The sequence below is a fragment of the Sus scrofa genome, chromosome 1, assembly GCF_054392235.1.
Source record: "Sus scrofa isolate SSC_HxYL_T2T_F1_AM1 chromosome 1, Sscrofa_HxYL_maternal_Yorkshire_Landrace_v2.0, whole genome shotgun sequence".
Taxonomy (NCBI): domain Eukaryota; kingdom Metazoa; phylum Chordata; class Mammalia; order Artiodactyla; family Suidae; genus Sus; species Sus scrofa.
In genome coordinates, this window is record NC_139383.1 from 48716831 (window position 1) to 48742862 (window position 26032).

A 26032-nucleotide genomic window follows, 5' to 3' on the forward strand; every position below is an offset into this window, starting at 1 on the left:
AGAATGATATTTACAAAGCAGTTTCCTATTGGCATATTTTTTTTTTGGATAGGAGGTTCATTACTATGGGAAGAGTTTTGTTATTCTACTTTTTATAAATAAAGGGTTTATTAATAGGATTTATTTATAAAGTCATAATTAGTGATCATATCTTATAGCTTGGAAGGTAGCATTAATATAGGTTACAAAAACCCAAAATAATCAACACATCCCACCCCTGACTTCACAATTCATAATATGGCCTAACAAAAAAATGTTTCATCACACTTTATTATTTGAATTAAATATTTAAAAATATATTCTTCCAAATCAGAGTAATAACAAACCTATTACTCTGTATACTAAAAACAGAAAAAAGTAAACAACCATATATGTATTTGGGTTCTTCAGAGAAACATAACCAAGAGGTTGTGCACACACAAGTCCCATGATCTACAGGGTGAAGGGTCAAACTGGAGCCAAGGAAAGCCAATAGTACAGTTGTAGTCTGAGTCCAAAAGCCTGGGAATCAGGAGAGTCCATGGTGTATCTCTAGTCTAAAGGCTGTCAGATTGGAGACCCAGGAAGAGCCAATGCCCAAGTTCAAAATGAGAAAAAAGCAGTTTCAAAACAAAGGCAGTCAAGTAGAAAGAATCCTTTCTTCCTCAGGAGATAATCAGTCTTTTTTTCTATTCAAGCTTTTAGCTAATTTGCTGAAGCCCACACAAATGAACCCCATTAGGGAAAGTGAGCTTAATTTAGTCTACCATTTTAAATGTTAATCCTCACAGAAACCTCCAGAATAAGATTTGATCAAGTATCTGGATGCCCCATGGCCCAGTCAAGTTCACACATAAAATTAACCATTTCACTATGCTTATATAATGTGCTATAAAATACTGAAAATCTGAGACAATGGTTTATATTTGTAGAGAAGAGTATATGACAGACTGTGGGTGTCACTGTTGAATAGGACTGACCTTCTAACTCTGGGCCGCCTCCTCCCATCAGTTCTTTCTCTATATTGACAACACCACTACCACCAATTCTTCAGAGCTTTGTTTGGCCAGCATCCATACAATGCACAAATCCTTAGTTATCTGTATGTTTGTGGTCAAATTCTCTAGCCTAGTAGCTTAATTTGAAGGGAGATAACTATATTCCCTGAACTTTGCTCCATAATCTCTAAAGGAAGATTCCCATCTCACCTTTTGTTACTATGGAGATGTGATGTGGAAAATTCACACCTTTTGTTACTATGGAGATATGATATGGAAAATTCATAACAAAAAATAATGAATTTCTATTCTACCCTTACTAGCACATTGTTCATGAGAATGTTACTTGCCCAAGTTACTAATATATCTAACCTTCAATTTTCCCCTGTACAAAAAATGGAAGAAGATAATCTAATTTACAAAGTTAGCATATAGACTGATGTACATAAAGTACCTAGCACCGTGCCTAGTATGTAGTAAAATTGATTGTGTAAATATAAATAGTAGACTCTAGGGGGTCTCTTTAACCCTGGGTTTCTATTGACATAATTTTCCTACTAACACAGATCTGAAAATAGTAATAGTGACCCCACAATAATATTTCATCATAATTTCTGCAACCCCTCCCTTAGAGTTATTTTTTTGTTTGTTTTAATGAACCAAATAAGGAGAAAAGATTCTTTGTTGTTTTCCCTCTCTTTTAGGTGTATGTGAACTCTCACATAATCTCATTCAATATTACCAATTGTTGTCAAACTCAGAAGATAATGGGTGAAATTTCAAGTTATAATAATATAACAGATTATAGGGAATAAGGACAGGCTTTGGACATATTTCAAATATCTTGGCTTCTTGAGAAAGCAGATACTAAATCTGTCACTAGACTCAGAATCAAGTAGTCAGCCTTTGGCCCTCTTCCAGTATATAATGGAACAAATTCCAGACCTCTCCAAGAGTAATTCTTTTTGAAGTCCAGAGACATAAGGCTGCTATAGTTAGATGTTAATAAAAGATCTAAATGCAGTGGAGCAAAAGACAGGAGGAGAAAGTCTTGGTGAGTAAGCCAAATGGGCCAGCTATCTGTCGTCTGGCAGCTGTCAGGAAGAAAGAGCAAAGAATAGAATTATAAAGCATGGCTACATTTGCAGATTAAAGAAAATAACTCATTTTCAGATAATTTTAAGAAAATCAGAGTTATATACAGCTATAAAGTTAAAGTTATAGAGATTAAGTATATATTATGTAAAAACGAAAAAATAGAATTCAAGAATTTGGTGAAAATTCTCTCAATCCAAAATTGTTCTTCTGTAATGAAATTATAACTTCCATCATTTATTATTTCCATTAAAATGGAAGTCTGGTCTGATTAGCTCAACATAGAATTTAAAATTTAAATCTCTAAATTGAATCCTGATATTACATGGTTATTCAGGCCAGGTGTATGTTAAAGTAGACAGTAGCATGTAGATAATAATAAACATCATTTCTTGAACTAATTCCTCCAGGGTAATTTTATTGGTGACCACATGGTTGAGGTAATGGTTGGTTCTGGTCAATTAAATTAAGTAAATGCAATTCTTTTCTAATTTGAACAATTTCATTCAGAATTAAAGTTAAAAATATTTTTCTATATTAAGCTACTCCATCAGGAAATTATGAAAAATTATCAACTGAAGTTGAAAAATAAATGTCAATGAGAAATCCCCAACTATATGTGCAGTAATTTAGGATATGTTTATTCATTCCATTCTCATAATCAGTTATGTAGAAATTCATATCTACCAAAGCACAGTTTTAAAGTAAAGATCTGGGAAGTTTCTTGGCATCAAACTAATGGTTACAGAATAATATCAATGTCACTTCCACAATGCTTAAATATTCGTAGGTGACTAAAATTGATATGTACCAATTCCAACAAGGTAGATCATTGTAGAAGTGACTCACACCTAGGACTCTATACCAAATATTAAACCTAAATCTCAACAAAAAGGAGTAAAACAAGAATTTGACTATGCAAAGTATGAAGAATATGAAGAAATTTGATGTCAAAAAGGCAAACGAAATTTCATAAATGGAAAACACAAACATTTGTGCAAAAACACAAATTGAATTTATATTAAATCTAGATTTAATATACATTAGTAAACATTAAACATATAAACAATAAAGATGGGTAGCAAAGAATATTTTCTATAGGAATGACATTATGGAAAATGACAGAGTAGGACATTCAAATAAATGGCCCCTCCCCTGAAAGAAAGATATACTCACAAAGATTCACTAATTCAATTTTTCTTTGGAAATGTGGGAACTAATCCAAAACTTTCATCGACCAGAGGACTACTTACTAAAGAAAAGCAATTGCTATGGTATATCCACTCACATACTATCTCCTATTCTCCAGTAGCCAGTGTCCCCAGTGTAGGTGGCTGGTTCAGAGGGCTAATACTGATCTTGTTCTTAAAATACTGTGGTTGTGCTTTTTCAATATGAATTTTAGTGTATATTTGACTTACAAATTTGTTTTAGTTTCAGGTGAACAACAAAGTAAATCAGATTCTTTTCCCATAGAGGTTGTTACACAGTATTGAATACATTATCCTATGCTATACGGTAGGTCCTTGGTACCTATTTTATCTATAACAGTGTGTATATGTGAATCCCAACCCCCTAATTTATCCTCCCCCACTCATTTCCACTACAGTAACCATAAATTTGGCTTGAAAATCTTCAAGTCTCTTTCTATTTTGTAAGTTCTTTTGTGTCACTTTTATTAGATCCCATATATTTCATATGTATTTCTCTGACAATTCAATTCACTTAGTATAATTTCTAGATCCACCTATCCTGCTGCAAATGGCATTATTTCATTCTTTTTATAGCTGAGTAATATTCCATTGTGTATATGTACCACACCTTCTTCATCCAATCCTCTGTTGATGGAAATTTAGGTTGCTTCCCTGTCTTGGCTATTGTAAATAGCGCTGCAGTGAACATTGGGGTACATGGATCTTTTCAAATTACGGTTTGCTCCAAACATATTCCTAGGAATGGGACCTTTGGACCATATGGTAGCTCTGTTTTTAAAATTTTTTTTTTTAATCTTTTTGCCTTTTCTTGACCCGCTCCCACGGAATATGGAGGTTCCCAGGCTAAGGGTCTAATCGGAGCTGTAGCCACTGGCCTACGCCAGAGCCACAGCAACAGCAGGATCTGAGCCGCATCTGCGACCTCCACCACAGCTCACGGCAATGCCAGATCCTTAACCCACTGAGCAAGGCCAGGGATCCAACTTGCAATCTCATGGTTCCTAGTCGGATTCGTTAACTACTGCGCCATGATGGGAACTCTGGTTTTTAAATTTTTTAAGGAACCTCGATACTATTCTCCATAGTGGTTGCACTAGTTTACATTTCCATCAATAGTGTAGGAGAGTTCCCTTTTCTCCACACCCTCTCCAGCATTTGATTGTACTTTTTTTTTTTTAATTTTTGGCACTTTTTTGTTTTATGTTTGCATTTCCCTCAAGTGTGCCATTTGTTTTGTCTCTTCTCAGGCAGAGCAGCTTTCCAGGCAGCCATAGCTATTGAAATATTTAAATATATATGTATACTCTGTGTCCACCTGATAAGAGACAACAAAGAGGAAAAGGGGCACAAAGACCTCAAAACCCATGATGGACCTGGTAGAGTAGAAAGGCTCTTGAGAGATAAGAGCTCATAGGATCTCCACTTATACTGGGTAAGAGGGAATGCCATGTACATACCCAGATCCAAATCTGCTCAGAAAAGACCTGGGAGGATCCTCAGAAATGTCTTGGGCTCTGTGTAAGGAGGAGGTAAAGACAAAACTGCAAAATCTTACAAAGACGAAAATACAAAGCTGTAGGTGGCCTTGCTTAGCCTTGAAAGAGTACCCAGCTCATAGCCAAACTGCCAAGGCCAGGTAAGGTAGTACTTTTCTTTCCTCTCTCACTTTTAGCTCAAGACATTTAAAAAATTCTCTGTCAGGTCACTGACTCACCCCTGCGATAATGAACAGAGACTTCATTTCACACATGACAAAGAATACAGGCTTTGCAAAAAGCTAAAGAAAACCATGCATGAAGAACTAAAGGAGATTAGGAAAACAATTTATGAAGGAAATTAGAATATCAATAAAAATTACAAGGAACAACGTAGAAATCCTGGGGAGAAAACATATAACTGAAATAGAATTTCACTAGAAAACTTCAACAGCAATTGTAAGGCAGTAGAAAAAAATAATTCAGTGAACTTGAAGATCAGACCATTGAGCAGAAGTAGTAAACAGAACAAAAGGGCCTTGGGGAAACCATTACATTTACCAACAATACCTATCATGGCAATCCCAGAAGGAACAACTGGCAGATATTGCTCCCTTTAAAATGTATAATTTTATGCTATGAATTTATTAATTTACCTCAATTTTTTAAAAAATATTTTCTACAGCTGCTAATTTTTTGTTTACCTGGCCAATGTAATCTAATTTGGGGGAAATACAAATAAACCTAAACTGAGGACCTTTCTACAAAATGGCATGTTCCTTTAACTTTTTCCTTACAGAGACTTTTCCAAACTAAAGGGGGAAAAACCCTGGAGGGCCGCCTCTGGCTCCTCAGACAGCCCTGACCAAATAACCTATTTCAACTGGGAACATTGTAGGTTGTTTCTCTAAAAAACTTTTTTAGATGGAATGGGGGGTATCTTGTTTATTTTCATTTAATTGGTCTATTTATAACATTTCATTATTTTTAATAAACACTTTAAATGCCAAGATCATGAAAATGAAGGAAAAATGGAGAAATTCTTCCAAATTGAAGGCTACTAAAGAGACATGACAAATACTATACTGTATCATCTTGGACTGGAATCTTTCTATAAATGCCATTGTTGGAATAACTGGTTATTTCTAAATGGAATCTGGATTAGATGATTTTAAGTGTATTGATGTTAATATCCTGATTTTGATTGTGACTCTATGGCTGTGGTCTTTTAAATGCATGCTAGTTTTCAAAGACAATGGGAATAATGCAGTAGTTAGAGAATGTTATAAAGTGCTAAGAATAGTGAAATTAAGGTAGTAAAGGTTGTTATTTGTGTTTAATCTTCCCATACCACTTTAATGCATGTATTCCTGGGTTCCATCGATTTAAATCTGCTGATCCCTGTAAACATGCTTGCCTTTGCAATTCTGTTCACTTTCTTGGTTGTAACTTCTACTTTGTTTTTAATGAATTGCAAATCCATACATTCACTCCAGGAGTTGTTCTTAGCGTCCCACTTACCAAATTCCTTGGAATCACAGTTACTTAGATTTAACATAACCTATTCACTCATTGAACAAATACTTAGGGAATTCCTGTATGGCAGATGTAATATGAGGCACTAGGAAACATATTACTGAACTAGATACTAGGTAACTGATGAGCTGAACTTTCAGGAAGCTAACAGTCTTTTATATTACTTTCAAAATTTCCTGTGCTAAAATGTGTACCCTACAGTGTCATCCAGAAATCCAAGAGTTGGCCTAGTGTTTATGCTTTATCATACATCTACCTGCATTTTTACTATAAAGTGGTGCCAATTTTGTTTTTTTAAAGATTTCTTTATCTGACTTGCCTTCCTTGCTACTGCTTTTTTCCTATCCCTGTGATTTCTGCCACTAACTCTCCATGTGAGAACTTTCTCAGTAACCTATGAATGAATTCTGTTGCCTAGAATATTGTCTAGTTTAAATCTATTTTACATGCTCTAGATAGTGCTAATCCATTTTAGCTAAAAGTTTACTCACATTCATCTGCTAAGCTGCATTAAGTCCATGTTACATGAAATGTTTATTAGTACAGAGTTTTTTATACTAACCTCTTTTATGTCCTTCCCCAAATATCACTTTTTAAAATTATGCTTTTCCTCATAAAAACTTAAATATATAAAAGTCCTAGAAGAGAACAGGCAAAATATTCTCTGACATAAATTGTATCAATGTTTTCTTAGGTCAAGTCTTCCAAAGCAGTAGAAATAAAAGAATAAACAAATGGGAAACCCTAAACAAAATGAAGACTACAAAAAAACTTGGAAAAAATATTTGCAAAAGATGTAACCAACATGGCCTTAATTTCCAAAACATACAAACAGCTTAAACAACTCAATAACAACAAACTCAATCAAAAATTGTGCAGAAAACCTAAATAGACATTTATAGATGGCCAATAGGATATGAAAAGATGGTCAACATTTGCTAATTATTTGAGTAATGCAAATCAAAACCCAAACGAGATTCCACCTCACACTGGCCAGAATGGCCATCATCCTATCAGCCTATCCTCTCTCCAAGTACAGAATTCTTATTCTTTCACATGTTGGAGTTTTATCCTGGCATCACTCCCATACTTGTCTGTGCTCCATACTGTATACAAGGTGTTTCTTTGATAATGCCACTCACATTCCTATCTTTATCACAGAACTTAAACATTTAAAAACGTGCTTTGTTTTCATTACATACATAGTATTCAAAATGAAGGCCTAATTCATTACTTGGCATCTGCCAAGTGTTAGACAAACATTTTTAGAAATCAATCAATTGGATTTTTGCAATACACAAAATACTATGTTGATTATAAGTATCAGTATTAGACTGTAGTTTCTTAAAAGCTCAAAGGTTTGGACTTGAAGTATTATTAACCATCTTTTACAAAAGAGTCTACAGTTTTGTTTTTCATTCAAATCACCATACCCAAAGGAAGATTAACTTAAATCAGTGAGAGGGTTCTCTATAGCAAGCACTGCTAGGCACTTTACATACATCATCTTTGTCAATACTGTTAAAGAGCCAGTGTGTTAATGCATTTCTTATATACAGATAAAGTGAAATTCTTAGGGATTAAATATTTTGCTCAAGGTCAAGGAACTCAGGAGGATCAGAGCAAGATTCTGATCCAGGTTTATCACATTCCAAAGCTGATATTTCCATTCTTTGAAAGTGCTAAGAACAATAATAACAGTAGTAACTTAAGACAATTGAGTATCTACTCAATATGCATAGTTTCATTTACTCAAAAGTATACCACGTGGCAACTAATCATGTGACATCATCTCCATTTTAAGGATGAGAAAACAAAGTGATTAAATAATTTGCCCTAGATAATTGGAGTTTGACCTTTGTTTTGACCCCCAAAGCGTGTATTTTTATAAACATATACAATGAGCATCTGTCTTTTTGAGAAAATAATTTGTAGGCCCAGAAATACATGCTGAACTGTTTAATTCAGATAATGACTAAAATCAAATTTCAGTAAAAGGGAGATTAAGACGATATTAACAAATTCTCACAAAAGCAGCAAAATTGCAACAATATTAGAATAAGAAACTAAAAGGAAATATTTAATACTTATTTTCTAATCTCTATTTTTATTAAATATAGACAACAAAAGGGCAGGGGCTGATTGTTCTCTTGTCCGCTCATATTTTTGAGTGTAGAGAGTAGCAAATATTTCCTGATTGTATAAATATTGCTGTGGATGTTATAGCATAGCTGGGATTGAGTTAAAATGCTACCTGCAAAAGAGCCTGAAAGGTAAAATTATAACCATGGAAGGATTATTTCATATAAGAGAAGTTAGCACAAGTAAGGAATTTCAAGAAAAGTCATCTAATAATCAGAAAAGTAAGGGCACCCTTCGTTTGTACTTGTAATCTAAGCTTGATAAATTGTGAAAATCATTTTGAATAAAATGAAAAGTTTAAAGTTTACACACCTAGCCTGGAATATTCCATATTTATATGCATCTGAACATCAATTGCATACATATGCATAATACAAATCATAGACTATTATTTATAATACTGCTCCCTAATATTGCTGGTGAAAATAAAGATATGTCCACTTAGCAAGATTCATGAAATAGAGAATTTCTTAGTAAACATCTACAAATATAGTTTAGAAAGAGTATTAACAATTATGTACTAACATAAGGAAAAGTTAGAACTGGCAAATTCCTAGAAATATACAAGCTACAAAACTGAATCATGAAGAAATAGAAAAGAGATTGAATCATGACTAGAAAAGAGAGTGAATCAATAAGCAAAAACTTCCCTACAAACAAAAATCCAGGAAAAGATGGCTGCAATGGTGAGTTCTACTGAACAGTCACAGAATACCAATATTTCTCAAACCCTTCCAAAAAGAGAATGAAACACTTCCAAACTCTTTTCTAGAGACCAGCATTACCCCTATGCCAAAAGAAGGAAAAGAGACTGCTAGAAAATAAAGCTATAGGCCATTGTCCCTAATGAACATAGATGCAAAAGTCCTCAACAACATATTAGCATATTCAGTTGAATAATACATCAAAAAGATCATACATTGCGATCATGTGGGATTTATTTCAGAGTTTCAAGGATTGTTCAATATTTGCCAATCAATCAATGTGATACACAATAATGAAGGAAAAATAAGATTTCAATAGATTCAGAAAAAGTATTTGACAAAATTAAGCATCTGTAATAAAAACTCTCAACAAAGTGGCTATAAGGGGAACATATATAAAGGCCTTATATGACAAGCCCACAGCTAAAATCATAATCAATGGTAAATTCTAGAAGGTTTTCCTCTAAGATGAGGAATAAGACAAGGGTGCCCATTCTGACCACTTTATCCAACATATTATTGGAAATTCTAGCCAGAGCAACTAGGTGATGAAAAGAAATAAGTCATCTGAATCAGAAAGGAAGAAGAAGTAAAACTGTCATTGTTTGCAGATAATGTATATTTTAAAAATCCCAAAGACTTCACAAAAAAAAGCTACTAGAAATAAATTTAGTAAAGCTGCAGTATGCAAAAATCTGTTATAAAATTCCCATTTTCAGTTGTATCAAATAATAAAACAGGAATAAATTTAAGCAAGGAGGTTAAAGACCTATATACTGAAAACTATAAGACTCTGATGAAGTAAATTGAATATTCAAATAAATGTAAAGATAATACATGGTCATGAATGAGAAGAATAGATATTGTTGCAATGTCAATACTACTCATAGCAATTTACAAATTTCATGTAATCTCTATCAAAATTCAAATGTCATTTTCACAGAGAAATAATTCTAAAATTTGTCTGAAATTCCACTATACCCCAAATAGTCAAAGCCATCTTAGGAAAGAGCAAACTAGATGCATCGTATATGCTAAAAGTTTAAACTTTATTACAAAGCTATCGTAATCAAAACAGTATGATATTGTCATAAAAACAAACACATAAATCAATGAAACAAAAGCATGGAAAGAAACTCATGCACATCAGGTCAATTAACAACAAAGGACTAAGAATATACAGTGAGGAAAGGACGGTCTCTTTAATAAATGGCATTCAAAAACTGGACAGCCATATGTAAAAGAATGAAGCTGGACTCCTCCCTTACGCAATACATAAAAATTAACTCAAAATGGATTAAAGACTTGACCATAAGACCTGAAATTAGAAAACTCCTAAAAGAAAACATAGGCAGTAACCTCCTTGACAGTGGTCTTTGTGATGAATTTTTGGATTTGGCATCAAAAGTAAGGATAGCAGAATCAAAAACACAAGTAGTATTACATCAGACTAAAAAGATTCTGCACGTCAAAGGAAACCATAAACAAAATGAAAAGACAACCTACTGTATGGGATGTAATATTTGCAAATAATACCATCTGATGGGGTTTAACAACAAAAATATACAAAGATCTCATACAAATCAACATCAAAACCTCCAAAATTACCTAATTTTAAAATGAGCTGTGGGGGAGGTTCCCATCATGGCTCAGTGTTCAATGAATCCGACTAGGAACCATGGGGTTGTGGGTTCAATCCTGGCCTTGCTCAGTGGGTTGGGGATCCAGCATTGATGTGAGCTATGGTGTAGGTCACAGCCAGGGCTCGGGTCCCACATTGCTGTGGCTGTGGTGTAGGCCAGCAGCTGCAGCTGATTGGACCCCTAGCCTGGGAACCTCCATATACCATGGGTGCAGCCCTAGAAAAAAGACAAAAGAAAAAAAATGAGCTGTGGGTTGAAATAGAAATTTTTTCAAGAAAACATAAAGATGACCAACAGCTACATGATAAGCTGCTCAACGTCAAATCAACAGGAAAATGTAAATCTAAACCACAGTGAGATAATCACCTCACACTTGTCAGGATACCTATCATGAAAAGGACAAAAAATAATAAGTGATGGCAAGGGTGAGGAGGAAGGGAACCCCCCCAAACACACACACCCCATAGTGTTGGCTGGAATGTAGAGTGTGCCCTCCACTGTGGAAAACAGTATGGAGGTTCGTCTGGGGATTAAAAATAGAACTACCATATGATCCAGCAATACCATTTCTTTGTGTTTATCCAAATAAAGTGAAGACACTGTCTCAAAAAGACATATGTACCCTAAATTCATAATGCCATTGTTTACAGTAGACAAGATATAGAAACAATCTGTGTCCATTAATGGTTGAATGGATCAAGAATATGTATATTTACGTATAACAAATACAATGAATACATATATAAAATATTTTTCAGCCATGAAAAAAAGTTAATCCTGCTATTTGTGATAACATAAGTGGAATTATGCTAAGTGAAATAAGTCAGAGAAATACGAATAACATATGATCTCACTTATGTAAAATATTTTTTAAAAATTGAGTTCTGGAGTTCCCATCTTGGCTCAGTTGTAACGAATCTGACTAGTATCCATAAGGATGCAGGCTCAGTCTCTGGCCTCGCTCATTAAGGATCTGGCATTGCTGTGAGCTGTGGTATAGTTTGCAGATGCAGCTCAGATCCCACAATGCTGTGGTGTAGGCCAACGGCTGCAGCTCCAATTTGACCCCTAGACTGGGAAGTTCCATATGCCATGGGTGCAGCAATAAAAAGCAAGAAAATAAAACAGTTCATAGATATAGAGGACAATATGGTGGTTGTCAGAGCTGGGGAGAGGGGCACAACATGTGTGAAGGATGTTAAAAGGTACAAACTTCCAGTTGTAAAATAATTAAGTCTTGGGGATGAAATGTACATATATTTTATTGCATATATGAAAGTTGTAAAATTTGCTTAGAGAATGAATCCTAAAAGTTCTCATCACAAGATGAAACAAATTTTGTACCTATATATAGTGCTAAATGTTAACTTACTATATATGTTATGAAATGATCGCTGAGGTATTAACTCACAGTATATTGAACTGTATGTTGAATGTTAACTCACTGTATATATTATGAAATCAGTGATCATTTCATAATTATACAAATATCAAATCACTATATGTGTATCTGAAAAAATGTTACATATCAATTTATACATGAATTTTGAAAATGCTCCCTAGCCCAAAGCCATTTATTTTATAAAGTATAGATATTTGCTTATGAGTGACTTATTAGGAAATATGCCTAATGCATTTTCTATAGAGTTACGATTTGGGAAAAAAAAACACTATTTTTTGAGGGACAGATAAAAAGAATTATTGGAAAATCTAACAGATCCAAGTTTTTCTTGATGGATAAATAAAAATAAAATTTCAAGCAGAGAGAACAATGGGATTGATGCCAAACAAATGTGACAATGTGCAGTAAATACAAGGAAGGAGAAAATTCTATTATCTATCCAAATTATCAATGTTTAATTCATCCATTCACCAAACATTTGTAGAACACAAAGTAGGTGTGACGTACAAGACTGCAGTGACACAAAAATTGAGAAAGACGGTACTTCCCCACTGATATCTACTGGTGATTGCTGTATATATTACAATTAAAATCATGTTGAAAACCTTCTACTGCATAAGAAAGTGTAATAAGTAGTTAAATATATCCATACATTGCACAGGAAAAAATAAGTCTGCATAGACATTAACTCAGCTACTCCATTACATTAAAAGCAGTAAGCATTTAGATACACAGTATATTCTGGATATAATGAATGCAGTTAGAGAAAAGGTACTGCTCTTCCTGTCATAATAAAATGTTAGTTTCCATGTTGATTCAAGTATTTTTCCAACTGTATAAGGAAAGGGCCGACCATTCATATTCTACCCCATTTAGTTCTTTCTAATTCATCTGCTACAAAATGGTGGCATTATGTAATGTTTTTATTTTTATACATACTCTCAAAAATATCTTTCAAACATAATTGAAAATGTACTCAAAACCCCAAAGACTGAATTTCATGAAAATTTGGATTCAGTTAGAGATTATAACTGAATTATTTTGATAATTGGAATGAGCTTCATTGCTCCAATATTTATTAGTTGTGTGAAATTAAATAAGTTACTTAGGCTCTCTAAGCTCAATTTACTCATTTTTAACAAGGGAAATAATATCTCCTAACTCATAAGACTATAGTAATATTCAGTCTGATGATCTGTGTGCAATACTCAGATTTAAACATAACTAGCACTGAACAAATGCTAAATATTATTGTATCTTCTTGATAAGTTTTTAGCAGAAGATATATTTCCAATAGTAGAGGTAAGACCTCAAGTATTGAGATGGTGATTATATGTCATAATTGCAAAACACACCAGCTTTCAAAAAGTTTGCTCTCTAAGATATTATAGAAAGGTAAACAAATCCTCCATATACCCACAACCAAGGAAACATGGATGTTGGAAGGAAACTAAGAAAAATTAGGGGGCACGTATCACCAAGATAGAGAAGTAGGAGTCCCCAGCCTCACTACCACCCTTCCACCAAAGATAATAGTTGGACGGCAATTCATGAACAAAAACAGCTCTGGGGGACATCAGTGATGTACTCAAGTAGCCTAGCTTAACCAAAAACTTGGAAGGAACTACAAGAAAAAAAGAATCACTTCATTTTCATCAAGAACTGCATCATCCCATACCCCAGGCCAGCGGGGCTCAATTCCAAGAGGAAATTCTACAGCTAGAAAGAGCTCCTTTCCCCAGTAAAAGGAGAGTAAAGTGACTGGCCAGCCTACCTAGCCTTTTGGGGCAACACCAATGGATCTGCTTTGGTTTGACTCCAGCCAGAGGCCGGCAAAGCTAAAATGTATAGAGATACTTTAGGAACAAGGAAGAAGAGGGGCTACCGATATCACACACTGGGGGAGTGACTGTTGTTCCCAATGACCTGTTGTGCAGAGAACCCTAAAAGCTTTCACCACTGAAGAAGACAATGACCAGCATAGCTACTTTGGACCCCACACGTGTTTTACCTCCCAACCTCCACTAGGTATCCATGTTCTAAACATCATTCCCACTCTCTCCCTTACCTGGGATTCACACAAGTAGCCAACCCAGGTCTCTGCAGTTATGCAAGTGAGAAACACCATCCCAGATGCTCCCATCTGACCCCCACCACTGTGAGTGTGCAATTGGGGTCATCTCCTCAGGCTGGTCACTTGCCTTCCACAGCCTGGTTTTCCTCACCAGCATCTACTGTTGTGTGCTCACCCATGATGAAATTGCACAGCCATAGAAGTGCATGCCAAAAACCATGGTCCCCACAGCTAACATTGGGCCTGGATTCAGCCTTACCTTCAGTCACTGGTCTGTACCACTGGGCTTACCTACAACTATAGCTGCTATGCACCTGCACAACTCAGGCCTACACACACACAGCCTCCATTGCCAGATCCCCCAGAGCTACCTTTCAACCAGGCCCTGTCACTGGCCTCTTCCACTGGCATACCTAAAGCCAGTCCCTCTAGCTGTGTACCTGCACGCACTTGACCTGACTCCTGTTACTAGTTTCTACTGGTGTTCATGTACTCTTGTGGAGAACTTACAAACACAAGAGAATATGCCAACAGCTACGGCCCCTGCAGCTGCTTGAAGTTTGGCTCTGGCCCTGTTACCTAATAATGGCCTGCAATGGTAGACTGTCTTGTGAGTAGCCCCTACAGTTATGGGCATGCACTTCACTGACTCCCATCACTGGCCTCCACTGCCATGTGCACCTTTGGTGAGACACTGCCACCACAGAATACATGTCAACATCCAGGCTCCTGCAGCTGGCAATGCACCAACTGGCTGTGGTTCTTGCTGCTGGCCCTAACCCATACCACTATATGTGTGTCTAAGACTGGCCCATACCACTACACAGATAGCTTTAGCTGGCCCCTGCAACTGAGTGTGTGCACATCACCCAGTTCAATACTACTGTTGCCTGCCCTGGTCCCTAGCTAATGGGCTTGGAGGTGCTGCTGAAGACCTCAGTAGTGCTTACAGCCACTACAGATCCCCCACAGTGCTCACCAAGGACCATGCAGTTGTTAAAGCTGTGAACCCAGGTGGTCTGAGCTGAACAAATATCACGCTTCCCTGGAATTGGAGCCAGTACACAACCCCTGCATTTGGCATCCTGCACCACTAGACCTGAGGTCAAACCATGATCCATTGTGTGCCCACTGCAGATAAAGGTATTTCCTTACCAAAGTCTATCCATAACATCTGGAAGAGGTGACTCTTTCATATGCACAAACATCTATGCAAACAACAGGGATCATAAAGGATGAGGTAATCATGACACCACCAAATGAATGCAGTACCTGTCTAGTAACCAACCCCAAAGAAATGAAGTTAGGAACTTACTGGAAAAGAATTCAAAATAATTCTTCTAAGAATATTCAAGAAAACACAGATAAACAATTTAATGAAATCAGGAGAACAAAATAAGACAAAAAAGAAGTTTAACAGAGATAGAAAACATTAAGCAGAACCAAACAACATTTGGAGCTGAGGAATGTAGTGACTGAACTAAAGAATTCAACAGAGTGCTTTAGGGACAGACTGAACCAAGTAAAGGTAAATATCAGGAGCCCAAATGCAGACCACATGAAATTTTCCAGCAGAAGAACAAAAAGACAAAGGAATGAAAAAGAATAAAGAAAATCTATGATACATAAGGGACACCTTTAGAGAAACAATCAGTGCATCTTCAGAGTCCTGGAAGGAGAAGGGAGGAAGAAAGAGAAAGTTTAAAGAGATAATGGATAAGAACTTCTTGTACTGATGGAGAGATTTGGAAACCCAAGTTCATGAAGCTAGCAGATCACCCAATACTTTCATCAAAATAATCTTCTCCAGATGTGTTATAATGGAACTGTCTGAAGCCAAAGACAAGGAGAGAATTTTTAAATCAGCAAGAGAAAAAAATCTCAAATAAACCACTATAATGTTATCAGCACATTTCTCAGCAGAAACATTGCAGGCCAGGTGAGAATAGGATGACATACAGGCAGACCTCATTTTATTGTGCTTCACTTTACTGCACTTCACCATTTCATCTTTTACAAATTAAAGGTTGGTGGCAACACTGCATCAAGCAAATTTATCAGCACCTTTTTGTCTCTGTGTCACATTTTGTTAATTCTCACAATATTCCAAAAATTTCCATATTATATTTTTATGGTGATCTATGATCAGTTATCTTTGATGTTACTGTTGCGAAAAGATTAATGACTCACTGAAGGCTTAAATGCTGGTTAGCATTTTTTAGCAATGAAGTATTTTTTTATTAAGGTATGTACATTGTCTTTTTAGACATAATGCTATTGCATACTTAATAGACTATAGTATTGTGTAAACATAACTTCCATATAAAAATGGGAAATCAAAAAATTTGTGTGACTCACTTTGCATTATTCATTTAATTGCAATGGTCTGAAACCAAACTCACAATATCTAAGGTATGCCTGTATTGAAAGTACTGAAAGAAAAATATTACCAACAGAAAATACTTTACCAGCAAAGTTTTCCTTCAGATGAAGGCAAGATAAAGATTTTTAAAACAAATTAAAGTTGAGGGAATCAAGCACCACTAGTTCTGCTTTACAAGAAATGATGAAAAGGGTTCTTTAAGCTGCAACAAAAAGATGCTAATTAGTAACATGAAACATATGAAAATACATAACAAATTGATGAATCTCAATATGTCATCAGATTTAGAATACTTTAATATTGTAATATGGTAATGGGTTAACCACTTAAATCCAGTATAAAAGTTAAAAGACAAAAGTATTAAAACAGCTATAGCTAAAATAATTGGTTAATGGATATAGAATATAAAAAGATGTAATTTGTGACACCAAGACATAATTTGTGGAAGTGAAAGGGTAGAGTTTTTGTATGCAACCAAAGTTCAGTAGACATGAACTTAATAAGACATATCAGAAAGATGTTTCAAGAAAGCTTCAGTTTAACCCCAAAACCAAAATCTGTAGTAGATAAAAACATGAGAAAAAGAATTTTACAGAAGAAAATAGCAAGAGAGGAAGAAAGGAATAAATGAACTACAAAATAATCAGAAAATAATTAATAAGAAAAACATGAGTAAGTTCCTTACCTATCAATAATTACTTGAAATGTAATGGTTTAAATTTTCTAATCAAAAGACATAAAGTGGCTAGAAGAAAAAACAAGAGCCACTACATACTAACTAAATGAGAAGCACTTCACTTTAAGAATGCATAGGCTGAAAGGGAGGAGATGGAAAAATATATTCTATGCAAATTGATACGAAAAGAGAACAGGGGTAGCTATATTTATAGCAGACAAAAAAGATTTTAAGCTAAAATTGGTAAAAAGAGACAACAAAGGTCATTATATAATGCTAAGGAGTTAATTTATCAAAATGATATAATCATATATGCACCCAACATCAGAATACTGATACACTTTAAGCAAATACTAATAGATCTAAAGGGAGTAATAGACAATAAAGTGTAATAGTAGGGAACATCAGTATCTCACTTTCATCAATGGATAGATTGTCAAGAGAGACAATCAGTAAGGAAATACTTAAACTATATTGTAGATAAAATGGACCTAACAGTCACATACACCATATGCCATTCAATAGTACTAGAATACACATTCTTCTCAGTTACACACAGAACGTTCTTCAGGATACGTCAGTCACAAGTCAAGTCACAAAGAAAGTTTTTAGTATATTTTGAAAGGTTGAAATCATAACTATCCTTCTGACCACAATGATTTAAAAGTAATTATCATTTGTGGACTTATTCATGATGGCCATTCTGACTGGTGTGAGATGGTATCTCGTGATAGTTTTGATTTGCATTTCTCTCATAATTAGTAATCTTGAGCATTTTTACATGTGCTTGTTGGCCATCTGTACGTCTTCCTTGGAGAAATGTCTATTCAGGTCTTTTGCCCATTTTTCAATTGGGTTGTTGGCTTTTTTGCTGTTGAGTTGTATAAGTTGTTTGTATATTTTAGAGATTAAGCACTTGTCAGTTTCATCGTTTGAACCTATTTTCTCCCATTCTGTAAGTTGTCTTTTTGTTTTGTTTTTTTTGTTTTGTTTTGTTTTTTTTTTTTTTTTTTGGTTTCCTTTGCTGTGCAAAGCTTGTCAGTTTGATTAGGTCCCATTGGTTTATTTTTGCTTTTATTTCTGTTGTTTGGGAGACTGACCTGAGAAAATATTCATAAGGTTGATATCAGAGAATGTTTTGCCTATGTTCTCTTCCAGGAGTTTGATGGTGTCTTGTGTTATATTTAAGTCTTTCAGCCATTTTGAGCTTATTTTTGTGCGTGGTATGAGGGTGTGTTCTAGTTTCATTGATTTGCATGTAGCTGTCCAGGTTTCCCAGAAATACTTGCTGAAAAGACTGTCTTTTTCCCATTTTCGGTTGTTGCCTCCTTTGTCAAAGATTAATTGACCATAGTGTCAGGGTTTATTTCTGGATTCTATATTCCATTCCATTGGTCTGTCTGTCTGTTTTGGTACCAGTAACACACTGTCTTGATGACTGTGGCCTTGTAACACTGCCTGAAGTCTGGGAAAGTTATGCCTCCTGCTTGGTTTTTGTTCCTCAGAATTGCTTTGGCAATTCTGGGTCTTTTGTGGTTCCATATAAATTTTTGGATTGTTTGTTCTAGTTCTGTGAAAAATGTCATGGATAATTTGATAGGGATTGCATTGAATCTGTGGATTGCTTTGGGTAGTATGGCCATTTTTCCAGCCCAGGAACATGGAATATCTTTCCATTTATTTACATTTTCTTTAATTTCCTTGATTAATGTTCTATAGTTCATAGCATATAAGTCTTTTACCTCATTGGTCAGGTTGCTTTCTAGGTATTTGATTTTTTGGGGTGCAATTTTAAAAGGTATTGTATTTTTGTATTCCTTTTCTAATATTTCATTGTTAGTATACAGAAATGCTCCTGATTTCTGAATGTTAATCTTATATCTTGCTACTTTGCTTAAATTGTTGATCAGTTCAAGTAGTTTTTGGGTTGCGTCCTTGGGGTTTTCTATATATAGTATCATGTCATCTGCATACACTGACAGTTTTACCTCTTCTCTTCCTATTTGGATGCCTTTATTTTTTTTTTTTTTTTGTCTAATTGCTGTGGCTAGGACTTCCAATACTATGTTGAATAACAGTGATGAGATTGGGCATCCTTGTCTTGTTCCAGATTTTAGTGGAAAAGCTTTCAGTTTTTCTCCATTGAGTATTATATTTGCTGTGGGTTTGTCATAAATGGCTTTTATTATGTTAAGGTATGTTTCCTCTATTCCCACTTTTGGTAAGAGTTTTTATTGGGAATGGATGTTGAACTTTGTCAAATGCTTCTTCTGCATCACACTAGTCAGAATGGCCATCATTAAGAAGTCCACATATAACAAATGCTGGAGGGGGTGTGGAGAAAAGGGAACCCTCCTGCACTGTTGGTGGGAATGTAAGCTGGTACAACCACTATGGAGAAAACTATACATGGAACTACCATATGACCCAGAAATCCCACTCTTAGGCATATATCTGGACAAAATTTTCCTTAAAAAAGACACATGCACCCACATACTCATTGCAGCATTATTCACAATAGCCAAGACATGGAAATAACCCAATGTCCATTGACAGAAGATTGGATTAGGAAGGTGTGGTATATATACACAATGGAATACTACTCAGCCATAAAAAAGAACAAAATAATGCCATTTGCAGCAACATGGATGGAACTAGAGACTCTCATCCTGGTGAAGTAAGCATAAAGAGAAAGACAAATACCATATAATATCACTTATATCTGGAATCTAATATATGGCACAAATGAATCTTTTCACAGAAAAGAAAATCATGGCCTTGGAAAATAGATTTGTGTTGCCTGGGGGGATGTGGAAGGGGAGGGAGTGTGATGGATGGGGTACTTGGGGTTAATAGATGCAGACTTTTGCTTTGAAATGGATTAGCAATGAGATCCTGCTGTATAGCACTGGGAACTATGTCTGGTCACTTATGATGGAGCATTTTAATGTGAGAAAATAGAATGTGTACATGTATGTGTAAATGGATCACCATGCTGTATGGTAGAAAAGTGACAGAACATTGTAAACCACCAATAATGGAAAAAAATAAAAATCATTATATATAAAACATAATAAAATAAAATTAATTATCAGTAACAGGGGAAAAGTTGGAAAATTTACAAGTATGTGCAAATCAAACAACGTGATTCTGAACAACCAATGGGTCAAAGGTAATATCCAAAGAAATAACAAAAAATATCCTGAAGGAAACAAAAATAGAAATAAAACATATCAAAAGATAAGGGATGAAGCAAAGGTAGTGCTAATAGGGAAATTTATAGAGAGAAGCATCTCTATTAAGAAAAAAGAAATATCTCAAACCACTAAATTTTACAAATCAAGGAAATAGGAAAACAAAGCCTAAAGTTAGCACAAGAAAGGCAATAACAAAGATCAGAGCAGAAATACATGAAATATGACAGAAAAACAATAGGACAAGATCAACAAAACTAAGAGATGGGTTTTTTTTAAAAGATAAAAGTGAAAAACCTTTAACTACACATACCAACAAAAAGGGCAGATAAATAGATTATAAATAAATTAAAAAATCAAAATAAATAATAAAATTATAAATTAAAGAGAATACTTTATAAGTGATTCCACACAAATGCAAAAGATCATAAGAGACTACTGTGAAAAATTATACTACTCAGCAATGGTATATACTTCTAGTTTACTGAACCTAGAAGAAAGAGAGAAATTCCTTGCAACTTCTTGCCACATAAAACTTACCAGGGGGAGTTCCCATCATGGCTCAGTAGTTAACGAATCCGACCAAGAACCATGAGGTTGCAGGTTTGGTCCCTGGCCTTGCTCATTGGGTTTAGGATCTGGTGTTGCCGTGAGTTGTGGTATAGGTTGCAGATGCTGCTGGGATCCTGCATTGCTGTGGCTGTAGCGTAGGCCAGCGGCTACAGCTCAGATTAGACCCCTAGACTGGGAACCCCCATATGCAGCAGGAAGCAGCCCAAGAAATGGCAAGAAGACAAAAAGAAAGAAAGAGAAAGAAAGAAAGAAAGAAAGAAAGAGAGAGAGAGAGAGAAAGAAAGAAAGAAAGAAAGAAAGAAAGAAAGAAAGAGAAGAGAGGAAAAGTAAAGAAAAGAAAAGAAAAGAAAAGAAAAGAAAAGAAAAGAAAAGAAAAGAAAAGAAAAGAAAGAAAATTTAACTTACCAGGACTAAATCATGAAGAAATGGAAAACCTAAGCAGACCACAAAGGAGGAGATTGAATCGGCAATAAGAAACTTCCTACAATGAAAATCTCATGACCAGATGGCTTCACAGGTGAATTCTACCAAATATTTAAAGAATAATTAATACCAATCCTTCTCAAATCCTTCACAAAAATTGAAGAGGGAACACTCCCAAAATCATTTTACAATGCAACCATTACCCTGTTACCAAAGCTAAATAAGGATACTACAATAAAAGAAGACTATAGGCCAATATCTCTGTTGAATATAGATGCAAAGGTTCTCTACAAAATATTCATAAACCAAATTAAGCAACATATTAAAAGTATCAGACACCATGTTCAAGTGGAGTTTTTCCTGGAATGAAAAGTTTGTTCGACATGGACAAATCAATAAATGTGATACATTACCTTAATAGGTTGAAAGTTAAAAATTATATATCATTTCAACAGATGCAGGAAAACATTTGACAAAATTTGACATCCTTTGATGCTCAAAATATTCCACAAATTGGATATAGAAGAAACATATCTCAACATAAGATGGTTACATGTTACAAAACCACAGGTAATTATCATATTCATCAGTGAAAATTTGAAAGATTTTCCTTCAAGAATAGGATCAAGACAAGGGTGCCCATTCTCACCACTTGTGTTCAACATAATACTTGCAGACCTTGTAGGAAAAGTAGCAAAGAAAAACATATTAAATGTGTCAGATCAGAAATAACGAAGTAGGTATATGGAATTATTGGGCAAGAGGGACCTTCTATATAGCACAGGAAACTCTACCCAATATTATGTGATAATCTATGTGGGAAAAGAATCCGGGAGAGAATGGATATGTGTGTGTATGTGACTGAGTCACTTTGTTGTAACAACCTTGTACATTAACTACATTTCAATAAAACATAAAAAAGAAGTAAAATTGTCTACTGCTAATAAAGTGATCTTGTATGTAGGCCATCATAAAGACTCAAAAAAAAACTACTAGAGCTGATCAATTCAATAGATTCAAGATACAAAATCAACATACAAAACTAAGTTGTATTTCTATACACTAACAATGAACTATCTGAAAATTAAAACAATCACATTTATAATATATTCAAAACCAATAAAATATTCAGGAATAAATTGAACCAAGGATGTGAGATAGCTATATACCAAAAAGAGTAAGACATTGATGAAAGAAATTGAAGACGTGAATCAATGGAATGATATCTCATATTTATGAATTGAAAGTGTTAATATTGTTAAAATGTTCATATTATGCAAAGTCACTTATAGAGTCAAAGCAATCACTATCAAAATCTCAATGGCATTTTTCACAGAAAAATAATCCCAAACTACACATAGAAGCACAAAGACCCTGAGTAGCCAAAGCAATTTTGAGAAAGAACAAAGGTGGAGATATTAGAGTTTCTACTTTTCAAACTATTTTAGAAAGCTATCTTAATCAAAATAGTGTGTTACTGGCATAAAGACAAATAGATGAAAAGAACATAATTTGAGAGCCCAGAAATAAACTCAGATGTACATGATCAACTAATACTTGTCAAGGAGCCACGATGAAAATCACAGGAACAGATGGCTTCACAGGTGAATTCAAGAATACTCATTGGAGGGAGTTCCCATTGTGGCTCAGAGGGTTATGAACCCAACTAGTTTCCATGAGGATGTGGGTTCAATCCCTGGCCTTGCTTAGTGGGTTAAGGATCCAGTATTCCCATGAGCTATGGTGTAGGTAGCAACACAGCTCAGATCCTGAGCTGCTGTGACATTGGCCAGCAGCTGTAGCACTGATTTGGCCCCTAGGCTGGGAACTTCCATATGCTACAGATGCAGCCCGAATAAATAAATAAATATATAAATAAATAAATAAGGGAATATTTAGTGGAGAAAAAATTGGAACCCTATCTTATATAATTGACAAAAAGGACTCAAAATGAATAAATGGTATAAATGGAAAACCTAAAAATGTAAACCTGCTGGATGAAAACAAACAGTCTCAGCAAGAATTTTTTGGATATGACACCAAAAGCAAAAATCAACAGCTGGGACCACATCAAACTAAATTGCTCTGCACAGCAAAACAATCAGCAACATAAAGTGGCAACCTATGGAATACAATAAAGTATTTGCAAATCTATATCTGGATAAGGGATTAATATCCAAAATATTTCATAGACTCTAGCAAAAAGAAACTGTTAAAAAATGGGCAGAATATTTGAATTTCTCTAGAGAAGACATACAAATGACAAATACACAACAAAATGTTCAACATTATTAATCCCCAGGAAAATGTAAATCAAAACTATAGTGAGCTATCACCTTACATTTGTTAGAGTGGACGTGGTCAGAATGAGAAGAGGATGAGAAATATTTATCAATGAAAAATAAATAATATGAGAGATACAGATATAATACATATATATGTATAATATATACACAAGGGAATATTATTCAATGATTAAAAAAAGAAGGAAATCCTACAACTTACGACAATGTACACTGACCTTGAGGGCATTATGCTAAGTGAAATAAGTCATACAGAGAATGAAAAATACAGGCATATCTGGGAGATCTGATGGGTTTGGTTCCAAACCACCACAACAAAGTAAATATCACAATAAAATAAGTCCTATAAATATTTGGTTCCCCAGTTCATATAAAAGTTATGTTTACAATGTACTATAGTCTATTAAGTGGGCAATAGCATTATGTCTAAAAGACAATGTATATACCTTAATTTAAAAATATTTATTGGTTAAAAAAATATTATCATCATCTAGGCCTTCAGCAAATCATATTCTTTTTTGAAGTACTAACATCAAAGACCACTGGTCACAGGTTATCATAACAAATATAAGTTTGGAAAATTATGAGAATTACCAAAATGTGACACAAAGGTGCAAAGTGAGCAAAGGAAGTTGGAAAATGGCATTGATAAACTTGTTTGATGTGAGGTTGCCACCAACCTTCAATTTGTGAAAAATGCAATTATCTGTGAAGTGTGACAAAGCAAACCACAATAAAATAAGATCAGTCTGTAATCCATTTTGAATTTATTTTTGTGTATGATGTTAGAGAATGTTCTAATTTCATTCTTTTACATGTAGCTGTCCAGTTTTCCCAGTACCAATTACTGAAGTGACTGTCATTTCTATATACTCTTGCCTCCTTTGTCATAGATTAATTGACCATAAACACACGGGTTTATTTCTGGGCTTTTATCCTATTCCATTGACTTATATTTCTATTTTTGCACCAGTACTATACTGTTTGGATGACTGTAGCTTTGTAGTATTGTCTGAGGTCATGGAGCCTGATTACTTCAGCTCTGTTTTTCTTTCACAGGTTTGATTTGGCTATTTGGGGTCTCTTGTGTTTCCATGCAAATTTTAAAATTTTTGGTTCTAGTTCTGTGAAGAATGAAATTGGTAATTTGATTGGGATTGTGTGGAAAATTTTAAAAATTAAATAAACAAATGGGATCTAATTAAACATAAAAGCTTTTGCAGAGCAAAGGAAACATAAAACAAAGAGTTAATCCACAGAATGAGAGAAAATATTTGCAAATTAAGTGACTGACAAAGGATTAGTCTCAAAGATATAAAATAAGTTCATGCAGCTCAATATCAAGAAAACAAAATCAATCAAAAGTAGGTGGAAGATCTAAATAGACATTTCTCCAAAGAAAACATAGATGGCCAAAAAGCACAAGAAATGAAGCTTAACATAGCTAATTTTTAGAGAAATGCAAGTCAAAACTAGAATGAGGTATCACCTCACACTGGTCAGAATTTCCATCATCAAGAAGTCTACAAACAATAAATTCTGGAGAGGGTGTAGAGAAAAAGGAATGCTCCTTCACTGTTTGGAATGCAAATTGGTGCTACCACTATGGAGAAGAGCATGAAGTTAAACAGCATTAAGCTAAAAAGAGGTTTCCGTATGATCCAGCAGTCCCACTCCTTGAATATAGCTGTAGAAAACGATAATTTGAAAGGACACATGCACCCCAATATTCATTGCAGCACTATTTACAATAGCCAAGACATGGAAGCAAACTAAATGTCCATCAACAGAGGAATGGATAAAGATGTGGTGTATATATACACAATGGAATATTATTCAGCCATAAAAAGAACTAAATAATGCCATTTGCAGCAATATGGGTGGATGTAGAGATGATCGTGCTAAGTGAAGTAAGTCAGACAAAGATAAATATCAAGTGATATGAAGTAGTATGTGGAATCTAATTTTTTTAAAATATAAAAATGAACTTATTTACAAAACAGAAACACAATCACAGATTTTGAAACCAAATTTATGGTTACCAAAGGGGACACGTGGGTAGGAGGGATAAATTATGATTTTGGGATTAACATATATACACTACTATATGTAAAATAGATAACCAGTGAAGCCCTACTGCATAGCACAGGGAACCCTACACAATATTCTGTAAAAAACCATATTGGAAAAGAATCCAAAAAGAATGGATATGTGAAAA

At 34.7% G+C, this 26032-nt stretch overlaps 1 protein-coding gene across 1 annotated transcript in view; it reads right to left on the reverse strand.

Annotated features, from left to right (window-relative positions):
* Positions 1-1952: 1952 nt before the first annotated feature.
* Positions 1953-26032, reverse strand: part of LOC146406061 (uncharacterized) — a 171314-nt gene continuing 147234 nt past the window's right edge. The window contains exon 5 of the transcript XR_014805017.1: positions 1953-2071. The gene's annotated coding sequence lies outside the window, so the exon portion shown is untranslated. The remainder of the gene's footprint in view (positions 2072-26032) is intronic.